General features: G+C 40.4%; 1 protein-coding gene across 15 annotated transcripts in view; it reads right to left on the bottom strand.

Moving 5' to 3' along the window:
* The window catches only part of TSNARE1 (t-SNARE domain containing 1), a 535,013-nt gene that overhangs the window by 203,509 nt on the left and 309,163 nt on the right, over window positions 1-22,341 (bottom strand). The window lies entirely within an intron of this gene.

The following is a 22,341-nucleotide window of genomic DNA, read 5'->3' as shown; positions in this document are numbered from 1 at the left end:
ACCCCAGAGCTGGACACAGGATTCCAGATGGGGTCTCACCAGAGAGGAATAGAGGAGACAATCACCTGCCTCAGTCTGCTTGTCAAAAACCCACTGAATCTGAAATCTCATTGGTAAGGCAATAAGGAAAGAACTATTTGATGAACGGTTTGATTGACACATTTTATATATATATATATATATAAAATAGATTCAACACTGAAATTTTCCTAGTTAAAACACAGCAAATTCCCAGTGAGTTTTGCTTCCTTTATTTCTGAACACTTACTATACACAAGAGCAAATGTGAGCATATGTTGACTTCATGTGACGTTGCCTCTTATAAAAAGAATTAATCTGGCAATAATAGGCATAATAACATAGATACTGCTGAACGCACTACCAGTAAGGCAACATTAGCGGAGCAGAAAAAAAGACAATCAAATAGGATGTATTTTGTAAGCTGCGCAAATCCCAGAATCCCAGAAACACTGAGGTTAACAGGAACCTCTGGAAATCATTTAGTCCAAGACCCCTGCTCAAAGCAGTCAATTAAAGAGGTTTGCTCAGGGCCTTGTCCACTTGGTTCTGTGTATTTCCATGGATGGAGACTCCACAGACTGTCCGATCAACAGTGTGTCCATACACCTCTTGCACTGGGGAACCCAGTACTAGATGTTTTCTGCAGCATTGAAATAACTTCCTAACAATCTGCTTTTCCTGAGGCTAATTGCAGAGTAATTAATTTATCTGCTTGGGTCCTGTTGCAACTCTTGTCCATCATGCAAAAAGGTCCGATTGCTTCTTAAAGACCTCAGCATCTTTACTGACAAATTTAGAAGATGGTGGATAATGAATCTACACCCTTCTACTGACGTTTGTTATGAGAATATAAGTGGCACAACATTTAACGATATAACGCAATAGAATCACATTAATTCACACTGAAGCCTGAGAGTCCCATTGTGAATTCTAGAATGCACCAAATTGTTGAATAACTGAAGAAGCAGGAAAAACAAAAGGTTTAAAAAGCTGTGAGAAATCATAATAAACCAAAAAGAAACAAAGCCCCCAACCAAAGGCTGGGTAATTCATCATAAAATGCACTTCATTCACTCACTTGTCAAACATAATGAAGCTTTAATTACGTATGGTATTATTCATAACTTGTAAATACTGCAGAATTTTTTGTGAAAATCAATGAAGTTCCAGTAACTTGAGATTGCACTTGAATACTCACTGTGGTAGTAAATCATTGCCAGGAAATGAGCAGAAATTAGTTGTGTTTTTTGGGGGTGGGAGAGTTTTTAATTTTCTTTCGTAAAAATCTTTGAAAGGAGAAAGCTAAAGTTTAACAAAATGTGAAGAATTTAGATATAACTTCAATGTGTTGTTCTGCTCTCATTCAGCTGGTTAGTAAAACATAAGTAAGGAAAAAATTAACAAATAGTAACACTAAAAACCTGAGAATGCTCCTTTGTCTCTCTTGCCTAAATTGCCACTGACATCAGCCTTTGGTTTCTGTTACTTGCAACATAAAGAAAACTCTTTCTATTCTTCGAGCTATTTTAGTTTGTTCTGCTTCTCTTACAGTGCTTTACATGAATGCAGTTTAAAACTCATGACCATGGTTTTGCACATACGTTTGATTAGTTAGAGGTTGTTGCAATATATTGAATTACACACATCCCCTCACCCTTCTTTGCAGTTCCATTGGAATAAAATAAGTGGGCAATTTGGTCTAAGAAAGATCAGATATATTAAAAGACCAGATACATTAAAAGATCAGATATATTAACTTCTCATAGGGTCCTCTGCAGGTAATTTAACTACAAGGAATTGGGCTGTCTGCCTCCCAATCCCCAGATATTATGACAAAAAAGGGAAGAATGAGAAAGTATATTCAACACAGTAAATAAACAGTACTGTTTCAGATTTGCCATTTATATCCACATACTTGGGATGAAACAGCCATCTGCTGCTGCAGAGTACACATATATTCTTCTCGCAACACTGTAACAACACTTAAAAACATTGTTTAGCAAATATGCCATAGTCAAAGCCATCCGCTGAGTTGTTAGGAAGGAAAAAGTGCAACTACTGGATTTAAGGAAAAACAAACAGGGGTGAGTTGTAAAGCACAGAGCACAAAGCAATCTGACCTGAAGCAAGGAATCTGTTGAATAATTTAACCTGGCAACGTGCGGTTTCAAAGTCCCTGATATATGTAAGAAAAACAAAAAGAAAAAAAAGAAGAAAAATAGCCAGAAATAAAGACCTTCCATAATGGAATATACCTAGGAGCTATGTTCCTGTTCCTTCTTGCCAGGCTAGCTCTATCATGAAGCACCTCTGAACTCGCCAGGCATCAGAGTCTGTTAGCAAAATCACATCGCTTTTGGTCTCCCACGTTTGCACATATTATGTGGAAATCAGAGTGAAATACAGCTCCTCATAAATCCCTTTGATTCCACAGAAAACAGGAGTATCGGAGCTAGTCGCCCTTCCAAAAATGCTGTCTCCCTGCCAGCTAACTAGGCTGGGCTTTCTTGGGTTTAAATCAACACCAGCCTTTCTTGTTTGGCAACAATTCCCTCCCTACATTTGGGAGTAAGAGGGAAACATTTAAATAGTTTCATCTAAATCCTTTATTTTATTTTATTTTATTTTTTTCAGAGGAAAAATCTTTCATACTGCTTAGTAAACAGGATTTAATGTCATCCATGCTGGAACAGAAAGGATTTAATACTAGTCAACAGTAAAATCAGAGATGGCAAAAAGAAATAGCAGTAAACTAAAGATGACCATAAAAAACAAAGAAGTGCCAATAAACAAGTCACGGAAATGCGAAAACCACAGAAATGAAAGAATTTGGGACTCTGAAGATCGGGAGGATTAACTCTCAAAAGGGATGTTTGTTTGGAAATATCTTAACAGAAAGTACTAGGTTAAAATGGCAGGACTATTTGAGTCATTTAACCTGAATAATATCACTGCAAAGTACCGTGATTTTGGAAAAAGAAATCTGAAATTCCAACTCTGGCACAGAAATGGTTGTAAATATGATTTTGCAGATAAACTAGAAATTTCCTTTTCCCATTTTTTATTTTAATGAGACACAATTTCCACATTTTAAAAATTAATCTGGGAGCAAGTCGGGTTGTATAACCCAGATATTGTTACCAAGATGAGAACAAACTCATCGTAAATCCCAGCAGCCCACTTGACCATGGGATGAATGCTACTGAGGTATTTGCCAAGACAGCAAATAAGTAAAACTCCTCTCGCTTCCACTCTCATGCTTAGAGAGGTGAAGATTTATTCACAGTGAAAGCTTCTAATGTCTCCCCGACCATAATGATATTCTAAGGACAATTCTGTATTCCAGTCATGAGAACAGTGTTAAATAAATCAGAGAGGGGAAACATGCTCTCCTCAAAAGGACACACAAGAAGCATGTGCTGTCAATAATTTCCCTCTCACGTTTAGTAAGATCCCAGCATCCTTTATCAATGTCAGCTCGGGTCCTGAAGGGAAGAGTCACACTTATTTCTAAGAGTGTTTGCCTTAGGTTTGCATTAAAAAATGGGATCAGAGAAGATCAGTGGTCTATCCTATTTAACAAATGTGCTTTTATATGTACGCAGAAGCCATCCATCCATTTTTTTTAAAGGATTACAAATTAGCATCTAAATTAACTGCTGACTCAATGTTCAGGAGACACTGAATTCTACTAGTAAGGTCCCATTCTGCCCTACAATCTACTCTGCAACAAGCAGCCAGAAGAGCTATAAAATAAACCTGAAGGAGATTCTAAAAGATGTAACATAACACCCATGTGTGTATTTCTTTACATGGAAGCACTCCAAAACAAAACAAAACAAAACAAGACAAAATCCTAGTGCTTGTTATCTTTGGAAAACAAAACAACAACAAAACAAACAAACAAAAAAATCAAAAGCAAACCCCTTTGTAGTGTCTGGCATGTTTTATCAAAAAGACGCTGAGATGTTTCTTGTGCATTGTCCCATGTGCAATGCTCTTGGGGTCTCTCCTACCCTGTGGTCCAGCATGGGTGAACCACAGATCCAGAGCACACAGAAAGACTAATCGAAGCATGGTGTTCTTCTATACCCATTCTCTTTTGTGATATTGGACAAGAAAGGGGGGGAAAGGGAAAAAGCAATCACATAAAATGTGAGCAAGCTTCTCTGATGCTAGATGGACAAAAACTAAATCTCACTGCAACAGCCTTTCAACAAATATTTTTTCTCTTGTCTACGGCTGGAGAGGAAAAAAATGACATTCTATAAATCAAACTGATTCAACGTAAGCAACAACAGACCAGCAGAAAATTGTTTTGAGGGCAGAAGCTATCCAAAACAGCAATTACAGACTGAGTTAGATCTCCTCTGGGACTGTGCAACAGCAAGTGCAGGGAGTTTCTCTCTCTCTCTTGCTCACTTCTTCTCTATTTTGCTGTTGGTGTCATCACAGGAAGTGTAGTACCATACTGCATAACTAAAATAGCAGTACAAAGCTTCAGCATGCTAATCCAGCATCTACCTGGTGATGAAGCCAAATGTAAAGGTTGTGGAAAGTGAGATGCCTTGAGCTCATCAGGGAGAGGTGAGACCATTGCAGAGGGCATGTTAACAGGGATGAACAAAGAGAGAATCACAGATTCACAGAATGTCAGGGGTTGGAAGGGACCTCGAAAGCTCATCCAGTCCAATCCCCCTGCCAGAGCAGGAACACCCAGATGAGGTTACACAGGAAGGTGTCCAGGCGGGTTTGAATGTCTGCAGAGGAGACTCCACAGCCTCCATGGGCAGCCTGGTCCAGGCTCTGCCACCCTCACTGGGAAGAAGCTTCTTTTCAAATGTAAGTGGAATCTCCTGTGTTCCAGTTTGTACCCACTGTCTCTTGTCTTGTCATTGGTTGTCACCGAGAAGAGTCTGGCTCCATCCTCATGACACTCACCCTTTACATTTTTATAAACATTATTGAGGTCACCCCTCAATCTCCTCCAAGCTCCAGAGCCCCAACTCCCTCAACCTTTCCTCACACAGGAGATGCTCCACTCCCTTCAGCATATTTGTTGCCCTGCGCTGGACTCTCTCCAGCAGTTGCCTGTCCTTCTGGAACTGAGGGGCCACAACTGGACACGATATTCCAGGTGTGGTCTCAGCAGGGCAGAGTACAGGGGCAAAAGAACCTCTCTGACCTACTGACCACCCCCTTCTAATCCACCCCAAGTACCATTGGCTTCTTGGCCACAAGGGCCCAGTGCTGGCTCATGCTCATCTGCTGCCTACCAGGACCTCCAGGTCCCTTTCCCCTACAGTGCTCTCCAACAGGTCATTCCCCAACTTATACTGGAACCTGCGGTTGTTCCTGCCCAGATACAAGACTCTACACTTGCCCTTGTTATATTTCATTAATTTTTTCCTCATCCAACTCTCCAGCCTGTCCAGGTCTCTGGATGGTAGGACAACCTCTGGCATGTCAGCCACTCCTAGTTTGGTGTCATCAGCAGGGAGATCCTGCAACCAACCAGCTAGAAATATTATTTGTTGTGCCCTAAGTGAGAAATAACCTAATGACATGTTCAACTTACCTTGTCATCTTAGGTGCAAATATTTATGCAAAAATTTCTGTGTGGTGAAGGGGGCAAGGTTGGTGGGTGGGTGAGTGGAAGATCAAACTGCTCTGCATATGTGAAGAAGAGGCAGAAACAACTTCTATCGCACAACTGGAAAGAGCAGAAGAGGTGGCAAAGTATTTACTGCAGCTCATTGTCCTTCTCCACTCTAGTGGACATGTCACAGATCAGATACAGATGTGGTTACTACTTATTTTAATGATCTACTTGAATGAATTGGACATAAGACCTCCAACTCATCTTCTCTACCACCCCATGTGTGTCTTCCCACCAGAAGCAACTTGAGCATGAGCAGCTATGATGGGCAAGTTCCCTTGGAAAACTCTTGTCCCCTTCACCATCAAACTGCATTTGAAGACTTCTTGACAGCATATGTTAATGATAGGTGTCATAATCTCTGATGTTTGAGATGCATGATGGGGGCACTGTGAGATGTGTTAATATCTCCTAGTCGCATTTTGCACTATGTCCCTTCTTTGATGATTCACAACCCTACATCTGGATCACAATACCAGCAAACATGCATTGCTGTCACCATCTCCCATGTAATCTATATCACTGTTTGCCTTTATAGAGATTGAAGACTGTTAAAGGCAGATATTTTCTTTCGCTGGAGCTTTATCAGTTCCAGGACTGTGCTGAAGGTCAGAACTGGACTGTAGTCTCAGGGAAATATAATACAAATGATAGGAAGAGATACTTTGCCCTTTTTAAACCCTTTAGATCTGGAAACAGGAGATGTGTTAACAGAGAAGGTCATCAAGAGTTCATAGAATATCCTCACTTCATATTTAGGAAAACATGGTGTCCAATAAAATATCAAGGATCATGTAAAAAGTTCTTGTTACTAACCAGGATTTTGAACTTCAAATTAAGTTATATCCAAAATCCCATTTAAATTCAGCACTTTGTACAGGTATGTGACTTCACACATGCACGCATGCGAGTATTTATGCAGGTACATACACACACGTGTTCTTGTGTACCACAAACACACCCATCTGTATAAATAGCAACTATATATATAGGTGCACTAATAATTTTGAGATCTAACTTGCCCCCAACAAACACCAGGTGTTAAATGAGCATTTGAGGCTTAGCAGATTGCAGAGATACAAACACAGCCTATTTCTGTCTACAGTAGCACAAAACAAACCTTAAATCTCAGGGTTTTTTTTTCCTGCCTAAACACTCTGGTGCAAGATAAGCATGAACACTGATGTGTCCTGATAACAGGCAAGCAAACAAACAAAAAAAAAATTGTTTGACTTGCTTAGTTTTGATTAAAAAAAAAAAAAAGCTTCATTGATTCCATTTTGCCTTCCAGTTAGTGGTGTGATAGTTTGATATCAGGCAGAGCAAGGACAGGAATAGATCTCATCAGAAAACTGAGAGGCAATGCTTGTATAGGGAACAAAGGATTTATGCAATGAAGTCAAGGTGCAGAGCAAATGGAGAAATGTTTCAAAAATCCTCCATGATGGATGAGAGCAGGGACATTTCCATATTCTGCAGTCCACCACCCTTCCTTCATCCTCACTTCTCTCCTCTTCCTCTAGACACTCATCAATACCCTGATAATAAGGCAGCCCAAAGAGGGAAAGCTGAAGGGAGATCCAGAAACCAAGTAAATGAAGAAGGAAAATTAACCTCTTTCCGAAGTGCGAGGTAGAACATCAGCTTTGCTCTCCAAAAGAGGCCATGCCACAATTTTATTTCCCTTCTCTCATCATCCGATGTTCCTGCGCTTTTTTAACACAGCTGGTGCAAGTCTCTGGGATGTTATGATGCATATTTAGAAGCAATAACACCAAAAATGCATTGGACTGGTCACACCTAATACTTATTATTTACGCTTCTTATCACATGCATTTATTTTGTCAATGTCACAGAAGAAAGTATCTGAATCCACACTACAAATCCAACCTTTTCCTCTCCAAAAACCAAGTTTCTAGCTATTTACTACTAAAGAAAGATCAATATCTTTGTGTTTCCAACAAACCCTTGGGTTGTATATGAAAGAGACTTGCAAACTAGACACATTCCTTCTGTTTTCTGCTACATTAGAAAAAAGTTTGGTGGGATTTTTGGTCAAGTAATCTGTCCCAGCTTCCTTGAGTTGAATTAAGGAATCCACTTTGAGGTAAATTCTATCTATTGGGTAATCAGATGGCACAACAACAAATGCATGAAAGAACCAAAAAGAATAAATACAACTAGAGATAATGAAATGCCTGACATTGTGGCCTTCATATTCTAGAAATAAAAATGCTCAGTGAAGACGAAATATTCTCCCAATAGAGAATATCCATTAGAAATTCAATATAAGATGCAGCATAAGGTTTGTGAAATTTGCTGGCGTAACACCCTGAGAGTGGAAATGAAATACAACGCAAAATGTAAAAATAAAAGGCACAGCAACCCAAGAAGAAATGTCCACCCACAATTCTCATAGCCTTGTTTATAAAAGGCATTTATGAGCAACAGGTCACCCAGTCCTTTCTGCAAGAGCTGTACAATAAACATCCCGATTAGATGCAATTGCCATGGCCTGGTTCATGGTGCAGGTACCTCTCCTCCAGGAACTATTAGTCTATATTACACAGGGTTTTTTATCAGCTTCCAGACCACTGCAGTGAGGCATGGGTCTGTCTCTTCAGCAACAAACTGCAAAAAGTAAGATATATGAGTTCTTACAGCAGCCTATGAAAAGCTTTTATATAGAGATAGCTATTTTATATATATAGAGAGAATAGGAATGCTTGTTGGGGACATTTAGTCTTAAAAAAAAAATAAAAGAAAATAAAGTACATTTAAAATTTACAGCTACACTTTATTTACAGCTGCACTTTTTTGGTAGCTATTCAGAAGGTGGACTCCTGAGTGCCCACAGAACCATAGAATATTTTGAGTTGGAAAGGACCTTCAAAGCTCATCCAGTGCCACCCCTGCCATGAGCAGGGACATCTTCACCAGCTCAGGTTGCTCAGAGCCCCGTCCAGCCTGGCCTGGGATGTCTCCAGGGATGGTTCATCCACCACCTCTCTGGGTAACTTGGACCAGGCTCTCACCACCCTCAGTGTCAAAAATTTCTTCCTCATGTTTGGCCTGAATCTCCCTCCTTCAGTTTAAAACCACCACTCCTTGTCCTATTGCAACAGGACATTCAACTAAGTCACCAAAGATCTGGAAATCCATAAGCAAACTCCAAACTCAGTATCGTACACACCGACTTTTCCTTTAGCATCTCCTGCTTTCTGCCCCAGGCTGCAATGTATAAACTAATACGAATAGCAAGGGAAGTAGGTGTCATCTATCACACTGACTGATACCAGCCCCAGGAAAGGCAGTTTATTGCAGGCGGTAACGTTATCTTCAAAAATAGAAACCGTGCAAAGATTATGACAGAAACCTCAACACTTTCTACACTTTGTTTGCAGCACTATTAATTCTTCACTCTGGATTTATTTCCATGGGGGTCATTTAACCAGAAAAAAATACAATGGATAAATTAATTTTCTTTTTAGGAGTGCTCTGGGAAACCAAGCAATTAGAGCAATCTTAAGCTGCCATGTATTATCAATTGCCACTCAATTATTTTACTTAAATAAAATACTGATTGCAGAGGCTGATCTGCAGCTATCAACTGAGTGATTCATTTAGGTGCACTATTTATTCTTGAGAAATTAAAAATAAATAAATCTAACTTTCACTGAGAGGGGAGAGACAAAGGGACAAGCGACAGGAGAAATCTGGCAATATTTAGCATTTTTTTCATTATTCTCTGATATGTCGCCAATTCTTAGCTTGGAAATAGCTGAAATTACTTTGTACAGAGACTGGAGATCAGTCAGGCCTCATTACAAGTCGCATCCGTGCTCCATACAAGTTTAAAAATTATATATATCTGCCCTATATTTCCCCATACATCCTAGAACCAAAATATATGTTCTTCATAGACTATTTCAGATATTGGCTCTGCGGATTGCGGACTACACTGTTGACACTTATCTCATATATTTTCAGTCAATAACGCAGGGTACATAAAAGGCACAAATGCTGAGTAAAGGTATCTAAGGAACAATTAATTACAACTATAGCTAAAAGGCTTATAAAAGAATGGCTTGATGGCTCTCACCTCGTGTAAAAATAAGACTTGTTGAAGCTCACTCTCCAAAACAGCCCTCACATGGTTTTAGTCTCCATTCTGTGCATGACAGAGCTTCTTTTGTTAAAAGTATCCATTATATCCAGAATGATTAATCTCATTTTTCAAGGATTTTCTCTTAATGTTTAATTTACGCCTATCTGTCCTTAGTTACTACTTGGTAATTTGTTACTACCTTCAACCTTAATATTTTAAATTATTCTACCCTTTTTCCAATGCTATTACACATCCAGTATTTCTATGTAGTCATCATGGCTCAACTAATCACTGCTGCACTTTCTGAGCCTGCAATTGGTAAATTCCTGTAATCTCTCTTCATAAATTATACTTAATACTTCTTCCTCATTTCTTTCCTTCTGGATCACCTCCAAATTTCTAATAGAAAAAGCAGGCCAAAAAACTCTCACTTCTTACACACTCTCCTATAAGATAAAAGGAGTGACAATGTCTAAAGTAGACACTGCGTGGCAGTTCATTGTACTTTCCAATTGTCCATATTTACTTTCCAGTTGAAAATTTCCATTTTGTGGTTAAAACTACAGCAGAGGACAACCCCACAGTTCACGCCATGTGTTTGAGGACATTGTCCAATCACTTTTTGAACACCATCAGGTTTGGGGCTGTGACACCTCCCTGGGGAGCCTGTTCCAGTGTCCAGCACCCTCTAGGTGAAGAACCTTTTCCTAATGTCCAACCTGAACCTCCCCTGGCACATCTTCCTGCCATTTCCTCAGGTTCTGTTACTGGTCACTAAAGAGAAGAGTTCAGCGCGTGCCCCTCCTCCTCCCCTTGTGAGGAAGCTGTAACTGTCATGAGGTCTCCTTTTAGTCTCCTCTTCTCTAGGCTCAACAAAACAAGGGACTAACATCTGCAGTACTGTCCAGTTTGGGGCTCTCTAGTGCAAGGAAGACATTGGCTCTACTGGATTGAGTCAGCCAGAGCACCATCATCATATTTGGGGGTCTGGACCACATGACATATTTCAAGAGGATAAGAACATCTGAGAAAAGTTGGGTTTGTTTATCCTGGAGAAAAGAAGGCTCAGGGGAGACAATAATGCTGTGTACAACACCTAATGGGAAGGCACGGATGGAAACAGTCTCCTTTCACTGGTGCATGGTGGAAGGATAAGCAGCCACAGGTACATGTTGGAACACCAGAAATTCCAACTAAGCATAAGGAAAAAAAATCCCATGAGGGTGTTCAAATACAGGAATAGGGGCCCAATGCATTTCCCCTCAAAAATAACTCGTTATTAGTTAATATTAATTTTGGTCATTTTTTGCTTGAAGGTCTCACAACATTGACCTCTTCTTGATACTGAGAGGAAAATATCCACTCCAATCACGTTGTTATCCATCCATCTCTTGGCCTATCTATCCTATCTATTGTAACCTAGATCACAACCAAGATCTCAAGAACCTCATTGTAATAATCTGTCCCATTTTGCAGAATTGTGACCTGCAGTCTATCAACAGATGCAGGTAAAAGTGCAAAAAGATGCAAGTGTCTCACTTACAAAGAAACAAAAGCATTTTAAAAAACAACTTTTAACCACTAAGGTAGCTCTCAAAGACAGCACCACAAATTTAGTGAAAATAAATATTAATTGTATTTTCTAGACAAGAAAATTGCACAATATTCACCAACTTTTGAATTATGTTTCTTATTTATAATGTAAATAATAAAAGAAAAAATACCTTTTGTACATGCATTGCTTTAGACAATGAGAATCCTAATGTCCTATAGATAAAGTCTTGGGCAATGACACAGCTAAGTCAGAAAATGATAAATTGCTCCCATTGTTTCATATAGAAGTTCCTGGAATGTAGGACAGAGGACTGTGAAATCCCATAGAGACCATTTATGTAGAATTATTCAATACCTGTATGACGTTTGGATCTACATCGTGAGTTTGGGAACTATAAGCACAGTTCACTTTGTATTTTTTAATGCAGGATATCACAGCATTTCAAATACCCCAGTGCTCTGACAAAGACCAGGCATGTTTGAAAGCCAGTGGCTATAGGCTCTTTGAAGGTCTTATAGGAGTAAAAGTCATTAGACTGCTGAAGATTTAGGGAAAAATACAATAAATTGGAAGGAAATTGACAACATGATCATTTTTTTTCCATATTATGAATATTGCAGTCCTGCTAGACACATCTCTTAATGCAAAATAAAACCTAGGGCTGAAGCTCTTTCTTCTATCCAATCTAGCCAGAGAAACTGCCTTTAGAGACAAGAGCAGGCAAATGTTGTTTATTATTTATAGTGGGAAGCAAAAAGCCCAAATGTAGCAGCCCATCTTTTTGTTTGTTTTCATATTCTCTTTATGCTTTTACTCTGAAATGCCTGGGATTTCTCAAGTTTTGGTTTTCTTCAACAATGACCCCTTTTCACATAGTTCTTCATAGCTACCTTACTCTGTCTCCAGTGCAGTTTTTCCTCACTAGTTTCTCTTAATCTCAGATTAATTAAGTAGATAGAGGACAATATTAGTTGATGCTTTGACTTTCACTTTCCAAAGACAGATGGGCCTGTCCATTGTTTTTGTTCATTAACATTATAAATTGAAGACTTCAAAGGAATTTCCCTGTAAGAGCTGGAGAGAAGCAAGACAAGTGAGTCAAGTCCCATCTGTGGAAGGCCCATGGATGATCATTTTAAGCCCAGGTTTTGCTTCCTTTGGAGCAAAATTTGCGAATCACTGTCAAGTGAGATTTTTTTTCCAAACAACTATGTGGGGAAGATTGAGTTTTTCTGGAGGAGCACCCTGAATTCTCAGGTGTAAGAACAAGTGTGACACCAACATTTTGCATCCATAGATGCAAAAAAGCACAACTGTATGGTGCCAGATACATACACATAATTGATACAAAGAAATATCCCCATCATAGCTCTTATGTCTGTAGATTGTCAGTGCAACATTAGATGATCTAACACCCCAAAACCAGAAATCTTATGTTCACCTCAGATCAGCACTGTGAATTACGATACTAAATAGTAATTAAAATGACAGTTATGAATGGCAAGTAGCTCACTCTGACCAAAGTAACTCTCATTCAAACCATTAATCGTTCATTTTAAGTCATTAATTTTGCATATGTGTCATTGGCAGATGGGGGAGATGCTGTCACAAGAAAAAAAGTCTAGGTCATTTAAATCTCTGAAGCAAAGAGCTACTATTTATAGAGCGGAGTTGATGGATTACATGTTGATGTCTGCTACACCTACATTTACTGCTCAGCAAATTGTCCTGGGCTCCGTTCAGACTCAATGCAGAGCTAACAGCAGGCTTGAAGAGTTTAGATTAAGGGTTACATATTTTCAAACTGTCTGGGATTCATAAATACTAATGTGAATTTTTCAGAGAAATAGGTGAAACAACCATAGAGCTGTTAACTCTGAAAATTCATGAGGAATCAGGTGACTATCCAGAAGACCACAACAAGGAGTGTACAGTCTGAAAAGAGCAAAATTCTGGGACTTAGAGGCCAGTCATATTAATGTCACAGAATAACAGACTGGTTGGGGTTGGAAGGGACCTCTGGAGATCATCCAGTCCAACCCACCTGCTAAAGCAGCTTCACCACAGCAGATCACAGAGGAAGGTGTCCAGGTGGGTTTGAATGTCTCCAGAGAAGGAGACTCCACAACCTCTCTGGGCAGCCTGGGCCAGGCTCTGGCACCTCAAAGGAAAGAAGTTTCTCCTCATATTCAGACAGAACCTCCTGTGTTTCAATCTGTGCCTGTTGCCCCCACCCTATTCTTCAGCTCCACGCAACCCCTAATGGTACAGATGACGGGAAAAATAGTGAAACATCTAGATAAAAGAACTGTAAAATTGGCTTGGATACTATATGTAAATACTAATTCTCCACTAGTAATTCTCTTAGGTACCAGACTGGACAGATGCATGGGGAAGAGTTCAATCTCAACAAGTTCAGCCTCATTAAGTTCAACAGGACCAGCTGCAAGGTCCCACACCTGTTGAGGCAATCCCCAATATGAGTACAGACAGCAATTTTCCACAGCAAGTGTGGTGAGATACTGGACAAGGTTGCCCAGAGACATTGTGGATGCCCCATCACTGGAAGTGTTCAAGGCCAGGCTGGATGGTGCTCTGAGCAACCTGATCTAGTAGAAGGTGTCCCTGCCCACAGCATGGGTTGGACTAGATGAGCTTTGAAGGTCACTTCCAAATCCAAACATTCTATTATTCCATGAGTTATTAATGTGTTTTTTTTTTTTTCTGGATCAAGGACTAACCAATATTTTTTCAGTAATGGTTTGGATGACGAAGTAGAAAAGAGGGTTATTAAATATGAAGGCGCATTGAAGATCAGAAATATTTTGAGCCTGTCAAGTGATACCATTAGATTTCAAAATGATCTTGCTAAATTGTGAAAACGCTATATAAGAAAAAATGATCTAGTAAAATAATGAAAATACAAAGTTCTACAATTAGACATAAAAAATAGGAAATAATTTTCCAGGCGTAAGTCCTAAGAAAACAAACAAACAAACAAACAAACAGAAAGCCAGGGAGGGCTGCTGTGAGGAAAGCTGGAATTTGTGATGTGAAGTATTGTGTCCAATTTTGAGCAATAAATCTCAGGTGGACGACATGGAGAAAGTTCATAGAAAAGCTATAAGAATGATCAAGGGTTACAGAAACACATCCTGAAGTACAGTAGTGTGTTTTTCACTGTAGAAATGGTTGGTGGTGGGGACACACACCTGATAATGTTTTTTTTAAATAAGTGAAACTGTTGCAAATAGGAAGGCATATCCATATCCATAAGATAGAATTCATGGGTTTAGACTTCAACACAAGACATTCATGGAGGAAGTTAATGATTTGGGTACTTGATCTTGTCTGAGAGCTGAGAGACGGATTTGATAATGTTTAAAGATTGCTCTTAACTCCGCTTGTCTGATATTCAATGGAATCAATACAATCCCTCATAATCAGAGAGAGACGAACTATTTCAGACAGCAGCCACAAACTTCTCATCAACTCAAGTCACTAAACTGATCAAATCACATACCTCCCTGCCCTTACGTGCTAAGACATATCTGCTCAGCTAAACATCCCTGTCCACAAAAATATAAGGCAAAACTCAATAAGCTTTAATCAACTTATCGATATCAACAGAGACATTTTCTGTCATTAAATCGCAGAAGATAACAATCAGACAGCAGCGTCTCACCTCTTTAGCATGGAACAATAGTATCTGCAGGCTGGGAATCCTTACAGCAGTGTGCCATCTATCAGTTGCGCATAAAAACAAACCACAACCCAACCCTGTCCCAAAGGCTGAGTTTAGAAACCACTGAACACATCTACAGTGACAGAGCAGAGACTCCTGTGCTTAGAAAACCACCAGTCACTTAGCAGAGAAGTTATCCTGCCTTTGGAACTGACCACCCCCAAGGAAATGCTAATTTAGACGATTTTGGATTGATCTCTCCAGTTTATTAGAAAGTTTTAAGCATTTGTATTCAATCACGCTCAGCTCGTGTTCCCTGAATTCAGATCGGCTTTCGCTGGACTGTTTCAAATTGGTTTTAAGTTGCAAACAAGGCAGGTGAAGGTCTGGAATTGAATGGAGGATGGCTCAGCTCCTTCTAAAATATACAGGTGCCTCTGGCTCAAACAGTGCATTACTGGGAATGCTGGATGGATCCAGGGATGTCAGATGAGAAGTGGAAGGACTGGAGGTTGCATTCAGTCTGAATGTACCATGAAAAGGCCACTGTTAAAACTGCAGCTAATTTTTTATTTTCCCTTCACGGCCAATTGGCATAATAAATAATTTTCCAGCATAGAGGACTTTAGCCACTATACTCGTCACACCCTAAGCTATACTATGTCACAGAGTATGATATAGATACATTTGACTTTTTATTAATACTAAGTAATATCAACATACTTAGGCTTTGGTGAATGATGTTGAAGAGCCAGTTAAATAGTTCAAACACTTCTGAAGGCAAGAGGAAACAAAATAATTGGTTTGTTTTTTGGCTGGTGACAAGAAGTTCTCGCTGATGACCACTTGACATAAACTGATGGATTGAGCTCTCTGTCCAGTCCTTACTAATCCCCGCTCACCTCATGCCAGTAGGATCGATGGGGTAGACAAACAACCAAACACAAATGCATTTTCTTCGTTGTTAGCAAAAATAGGACAAAGCTTTAATTTCCTTAAGCAAAACTAAAAAAAAACCTTAAATTATATTTGTTTGCTGTTGCCTGGATAGCTATAGATACTGACAGCAAACTCATTTATCTGATGAAATCTCTCACAGTGACCCTTGTTTTCCAAGAATACAACCCATGCATTCCCCAAGGGGCACTGGCTCATCACTAATTTCCACCAGCAGGAAAGTCCTTGGTGCTCACTGGACCTCAATGAACAAACACTGTTTGCTGTCCCACACACCGCATGTGTTTCTCTACCTTTCTGCACCTGGGATGAGCTCTGAAAATGCCATGTCCTCTTCTTCACCGCTTTTGTCCTCCAGCCCTGATGCATCCCTGATCTGAATCTGGCTGAGCTTTGCTCGCTTGCACCTGCACCAGGTCTCCCCTGTGATGAGAAGGTGGTGGAGACACCTTGTCCATTGCAGCTCATTCTCCCCAAGTGCCAGATCCCTTGGAAATGCTCAGAAATCTTTATTAGTGAATGCACATCCCTAATGCCACATACAGTCCTCACCAGGACCCAAAATATCCTCTAAATTTGGGATACTTCCATTAACAGCTGCTCTCCAGCCAGCCTCAGCTCAACAGAAATTCAAACCAATATTCCTTTGCATATTTTGTGTCTGAAGACCCCAAGTCATGCCTGTAGAGTGACTCCTACCTTTGCAAAGTGCACACAGCCAGGAACCAGCCCCCCCTTTCTGAGCATCATTACACGCAGCCACATTTCGATTTACTGGACTCTCAAAATGGTTTATTACAGGACAGTGTTTCTGCCCTGATTCCCATCCTTACATGTGCACTGAACCCTCACCTCTGTCTGAAACCTCTTTGTGTTTAGTTTTGTATCTTTTCATTGTATTTTCTTTTTTTTTTTTTTTTTAAACAGAAAATAGATTGCCATAAATTTTACCCTTTCAAATGTTTAGTGACAGAATGGAGCTGCCCTCAGTCACATCTGTTTATCCTCGTAAGCACATTTATAAAGTGATTTCCCATCCTCGTTATTCTGTCAATGGCATTTCACGCTGTAGCTACCCTAATGTAGCATTTTATCTCTTGTCCTGAGGGCTGCTGACAGCTGCCAATTCCGAGGCTTCCTTCCAATCTGAATTTTCTTATTTTTATTTTTTTTTATGTCCCTCCCATCTTTTCCATTATTTCCAAGGTCTGTGGTGCTGTCTTAAGAAAGGGGAGTGCAAAAAATTACGACAATTTCCTCTCCCTCTTAACACAGAGACATTATAAACCCATATTGTAAAGTTGTTTTACTGAAAGAAAAGTTAAACTTCAGCTACATTTCAGTTGACTATTAGACTTTTCACTTTCTCCTGATAAATTCTCCATTAATGCTACTGGATTTAAATTTCCCTGTTCCCTTGCTGTGCAGAAATTGGATTGTTCATCTCTCAGGGAAGGTACTTTGCAGTTTTGCTTTCTGTGATCTTCTCCCCATCCAGAATTATCTAAATCAAACCAGAATAGGCTACAATCCAGCTCAAACCACAGGAGAATAGGAATTTTACCTGAAGAATTATACACACATATTAGCCCATCTCGAGACAGTTCCCTTCTTGTCACAACACTTCTATTTCCATCCAAGAAAAACACCACTGACATGAGGGAAGAACTCCACAGTTTGTTTTCACTAAAAGCATGGGAACCCAAATCTGACCCTACTGGGGTTGGTAGTCACATTTTAATTAACTTCAGAAAGCTTCTCCCCACACTACATCTCACCCAAAATAGAAAAGTCCAGACACAAGCTGGTATTCCAGAGGCTACAAAGGGCTATTTCACTGCTACCGCAGTAATGTTTTGCAGTCTTCCAAGCATCAAGCAAAAGCTGCAGAATTAAAGAAGTCACAGGGTTAAACTGTTCACTGGGGCTACTTTTTTTCCTTTTGTTGTTGTTGTTGTTGTCATCTCAGAGGGAGATTTGCTTTGCCCTTAATGGTAACTCCTGATTTGCTCAATGGCCCAGCAAAGAGACTTGTGAGTAGTGAGACAGCATCACCACTTGGAGCCTTCATAAGGGTCAAAAGACTATAAAACCTCAACTCTTTGGGGAGGTGGGACAAAGCTCAGAGGTTGCACTTTTAAGAGAAGGCTCTGGAGAGACCTTTTTGTGGCCTTTCTGTGCTTAAAAGGGACCTAGAAGAAAGATGGGGACAGACTTTTTAGCAGGGCCTGTACTGACAGGACAGGTCATAGTTTTAAACTAAAGGAGGGGACATTCAGGAGAGACATGAGGAAAAAGATTTTTACAATGAGGGTAGTGAGACACTGGCCCAGGTTGCCCAGAGAGGTGGTGGATGAACCATCCCTGGAGACATCCCAGGCCAGGCTGGACAGGGCTCTGAGCAACCTGATCTGGTGAAGATGTCCCTGCTCATGGCAGGGGTGGCACTGGGTAAGCTTTGAAGGTCCCTTCCAACATAAACTAATATGTAATTTTATGACTGTGTCATAACAGACATCATTCACACAGCTTGGCTTACCGACACTCTCCCACATTGTTCTGCCAAAGCCAGGTGCAAAGGCAGGACTAGGGGTGCCACCCATGTATATATGTTTCCCTCCTTGACACTCCACTTGGAAATTATACAGGTTTCTCCTGTATATCTCCCAGATTTTGGATATGCATACATTCTTCAGAAGTGCAAGTTGACAGAAGTAACTCTGAAAATCCTTCAAGTTGCAAGTCAACGGAAAGGGTTGTCAGGCATTGGAACAGGCTGCCCAGGGAAGCGGTGGAGTCACCATCCCTGGAGGGGTTTAAAAGGCATTTAGACGAGGTTCTTAGGGACGTGATTTTGTGCTAGAGTTAGGTTAGGTTATGGTTGGACTCACTGACCCTGAGGGTCTCTTCTAACTGAAATTATTCTATGAATCTATGATCCTATGATTCTTTTAGACACCAAAACCACAGTAGGAAATTTTGTTTTGTCAGCTCTAGAAGTCTTAGTCTGATTCGAGTTTGCAAGGTCATATGAAAGGATGTGTTGCATTATTCTCCAACAGAGAACAAGATATGAATTTCATCCTGAGGCAGGCCAACCATTCTGTTACTCACATTTTCACTTAGCTCTCCTAAGCTGTAAAAATAAATTTCTTCTTCTGATCTGCAATTAACATTAGATTCAATTATTGTTTTTTTCAACAGAATTGATTTTTTTCCAATTTTATTGCTGGAACGTATTGTCACGTTGGTGAAAAGGCAACTTGCCAGAATATTACTTAGATAACCCTGGCATGCCTAAATGGAAAGCTTTTCATTTGTTCAATTAAAAGTAAGCATCAAAACCAGGACATTGTTTTTTCTTAATTTCATTATCACAAACTGACAGCTTATAAATGCATTTATTTATGCAGTCATCAGTCCATGATTATCAGGACAATACTATGCCTCTTCTCTCTAGCTACAGAAGACCCATCATGACCAAACTGATGGAGAAAATCAAACAATGCTGTTATTAAAATACTACATCACACTTCTAAGAGTAAGCAGAAAATGAAAAGGTTAAGACTGATCTCTGAAAAACAAATACCTAAAGATGTAAGATCAAATTATAAAAGCTTCAGGTGACAAAATCGTCTTAGCTTATAACCAAAGTGAGAAGGTGAGTTAATAGATGGGAATAACAGAAGCAGGGCACAGCAGTGCCATCCAAAGAGAAAAGAAAACAATCCACAAAAATAGTGTTTTGTCCAAACAGTCTGGTCAAGAAGAAAACCAAAAGTATCAGTGTTGATGGATGTTTATGAGATTAACAACCCTTCAAGCACATGAAGATAAACAGGCTGATCACGGGGTAGCTCATGATAGAAAGAATGTCTAAAATCACGTTGGATGAACTGTGTCCTAAAATTGTCTTCTCATAAATTATTTTGAGACCTTAAAGTCAGGCAGGGACATGTACATCCTAGAAACCTATGGCAAGGGAAGAGGTACCTTGCTCCAGGTGACAAGAAGTCCTAACGAACTGCGGTATCCAATAGTTGACTTGGTAACAGGAACATCTAATCTCTATTTAAGAACAATTCCACTTAGAAATAACTGAGCTTTACAAAATGTCTTGGCTGTTTGAACGATGAATGGAGTAATAAAACCTTACACATCATGGCAAAGTGGCTAATACACAACAAAACAACAAAACACATGCATGGCTGTGAGAGCCTGGTCCTTGTAAGGAAAAATCACAACTCACTTATCCCTTGCAATTCTTTAAATGAGTCAACAGCTCAGTGAAAATTTAAAAAAAAAAAAAAAAACCACATGTAAAATTGTTGTTTTAATTCTTTTTTAGACTGTAAAGGTCTGTGTTGTTGTCACTCCTGAGATGACGTACAGAAGGCAACTACCACGGAGTGAGGTACAAAACAATGTCAAGTGCAAATGCAGGTCAGAAGAAAGAAGAAGGGGGGGGGGGGAAGAAAAGAAAAAAACAACCAACAAACAAACAAACCACAAAACCAAAACCAAACCAAACAAAGAAACAGACCCCAAAACAAACAAACAACCTAAAAGTAGGTCAGTTTTCATCATGACAAAATGTTGACAGTCAGTTGCTTCCAGGCATTTTGCTGGGTGCCACCTTGTGAAATATATTTATTAGTGCTTCAGGAAGGGGAAGCAGTGGAAGAGTGGGGGGAATCCTAAAAAAAACCCAAACAAACAAACAAACAAATCTCAGTCTGTCATCACGATGATCCTGTTAATTCCATGTTAACATGAAAGTTGTATTCAGGTGCAGAAGACTGTAACCTTTGGTCAGCCCCCTTGGGGCAGGAGTCTTATATAGAACTCTCAACAAACTCACGACCACTTGACCAACCTCATGTGGAGGAGACACAGCTATCCAAGCACACATAGCACTACATGGGTTACAGGTCAAGCCACTGACTACCCTAAGTCCTCTGCCAAAATCTTCAAGTAAGCCTTGAGGCTGGAAAAACCTGCCAAGAAAGTGGCTATCTGGTGAAAAGCAGCGTGTATCCAGAGCCTGGTTAGGACCTGGATAATCATAACCAGGTTTCCAAATACTCTAAGATGTGGTCAGAGGTGGGACAGAGCAGCTGGATGGTAAAGCCCTCTTGCACCGAGCTTGTCAAGTGTGTAGGGCAAAGAGGTGACAATTGCCTAAAAAAGATGGAATAATGAATCACATTGACTTTGTGCACAAAATATGTAGAAGTCAACTGTTGGGGGAAACGCACGGGGCAGAAACAGACTGTTCTTCTGTAGTCATGCTTGCCAAGACTGAAAAGGGCTGTTACAAACATCAGAAAGTCCTAAGCACTTTCAATAATATGACAGTGAATGATGGTCAACACTGACGAATATCAGTGGAAGAGGGGAAAATTAAAATGGCTCGTAGAGCTCACATGACTCCACATTTGGCACGCAAGTTCAGTAGACAGATTCAAGCAGCCTGAGGAAAACTGCTGCTTTAATACATTGATGCCTTCCGAAATAGCAAACAAGATATTAGGAACACAATCAACCAGGCAATAAATAACACGAGGTTGCCAGGCTGGCACCACTTACCAGCTCTAGCCTCACTTAGAAGGGAAAGGACTAATTTATCTCTGTGCTAATGCAATACGGTCAGTGAGTTCCAGTGCCTTCGTTGCAGACAGGAACAGAGGCGCAGAGGCGGGTGGCACTTCAGTGTCACTCCTGTCCCTGGATCTCAGAGGATGGGGGTCCTGCCTCACCTGGTTTGAAGGTCAGTGAGCATCAGAGAGCATGAAGTACAAAACCATCTGCTCAGACACCCCCTCAGCTCAACCTGCTGTTCTGATGCCCACAGAGCAAACCCGCCTGTGAATCAAAGCACTGGTTTCTCACGGCTCTCCAAAGCTATTGTGGCAGTCTTTTGATGGCACACAACAATAGAGGTGCTAACTCCACAGTCATCGGGAAGAGAGATGAAAAAGAGGTATTAATATAGTAATGTTTAACCCAAACCTCACCATGCCCACACAGTGTAGGAAGGGGAAGGGGAAGGGGAAGGGGAAGGGGAAGGGGAAGGGGAAGTGGAAGTGGAAGGGGAAGGGGAAGGGGAAGGGGAAAGGGAAGGGGAGAGGGAGAGGGAGAGGGAGAGGGAGAGGGAGAGGGAGAGGGAGAGGAGAGGAGAGGAGAGGAGAGGAGAGGAGAGGAGAGGAGAGGAGAGGAGAGGAGAGGAGAGGAGAGGAGAGGAGAGGAGAGGAGAGGAGAGGAGAGGGGTTGGATTGGATGCCCTTTGAAAGTCTCTTCCAACCCAAACCGTTATATGATTCCATAAGGATGCACTTGTTCCCTGAGGACATCAG

Source organism: Patagioenas fasciata, chromosome 2 (genome assembly GCF_037038585.1).
Source record: "Patagioenas fasciata isolate bPatFas1 chromosome 2, bPatFas1.hap1, whole genome shotgun sequence".
NCBI classification, from domain to species: Eukaryota; Metazoa; Chordata; class Aves; order Columbiformes; family Columbidae; genus Patagioenas; species Patagioenas fasciata.
This window is presented reverse-complemented; position numbering and strand designations above follow the sequence as displayed.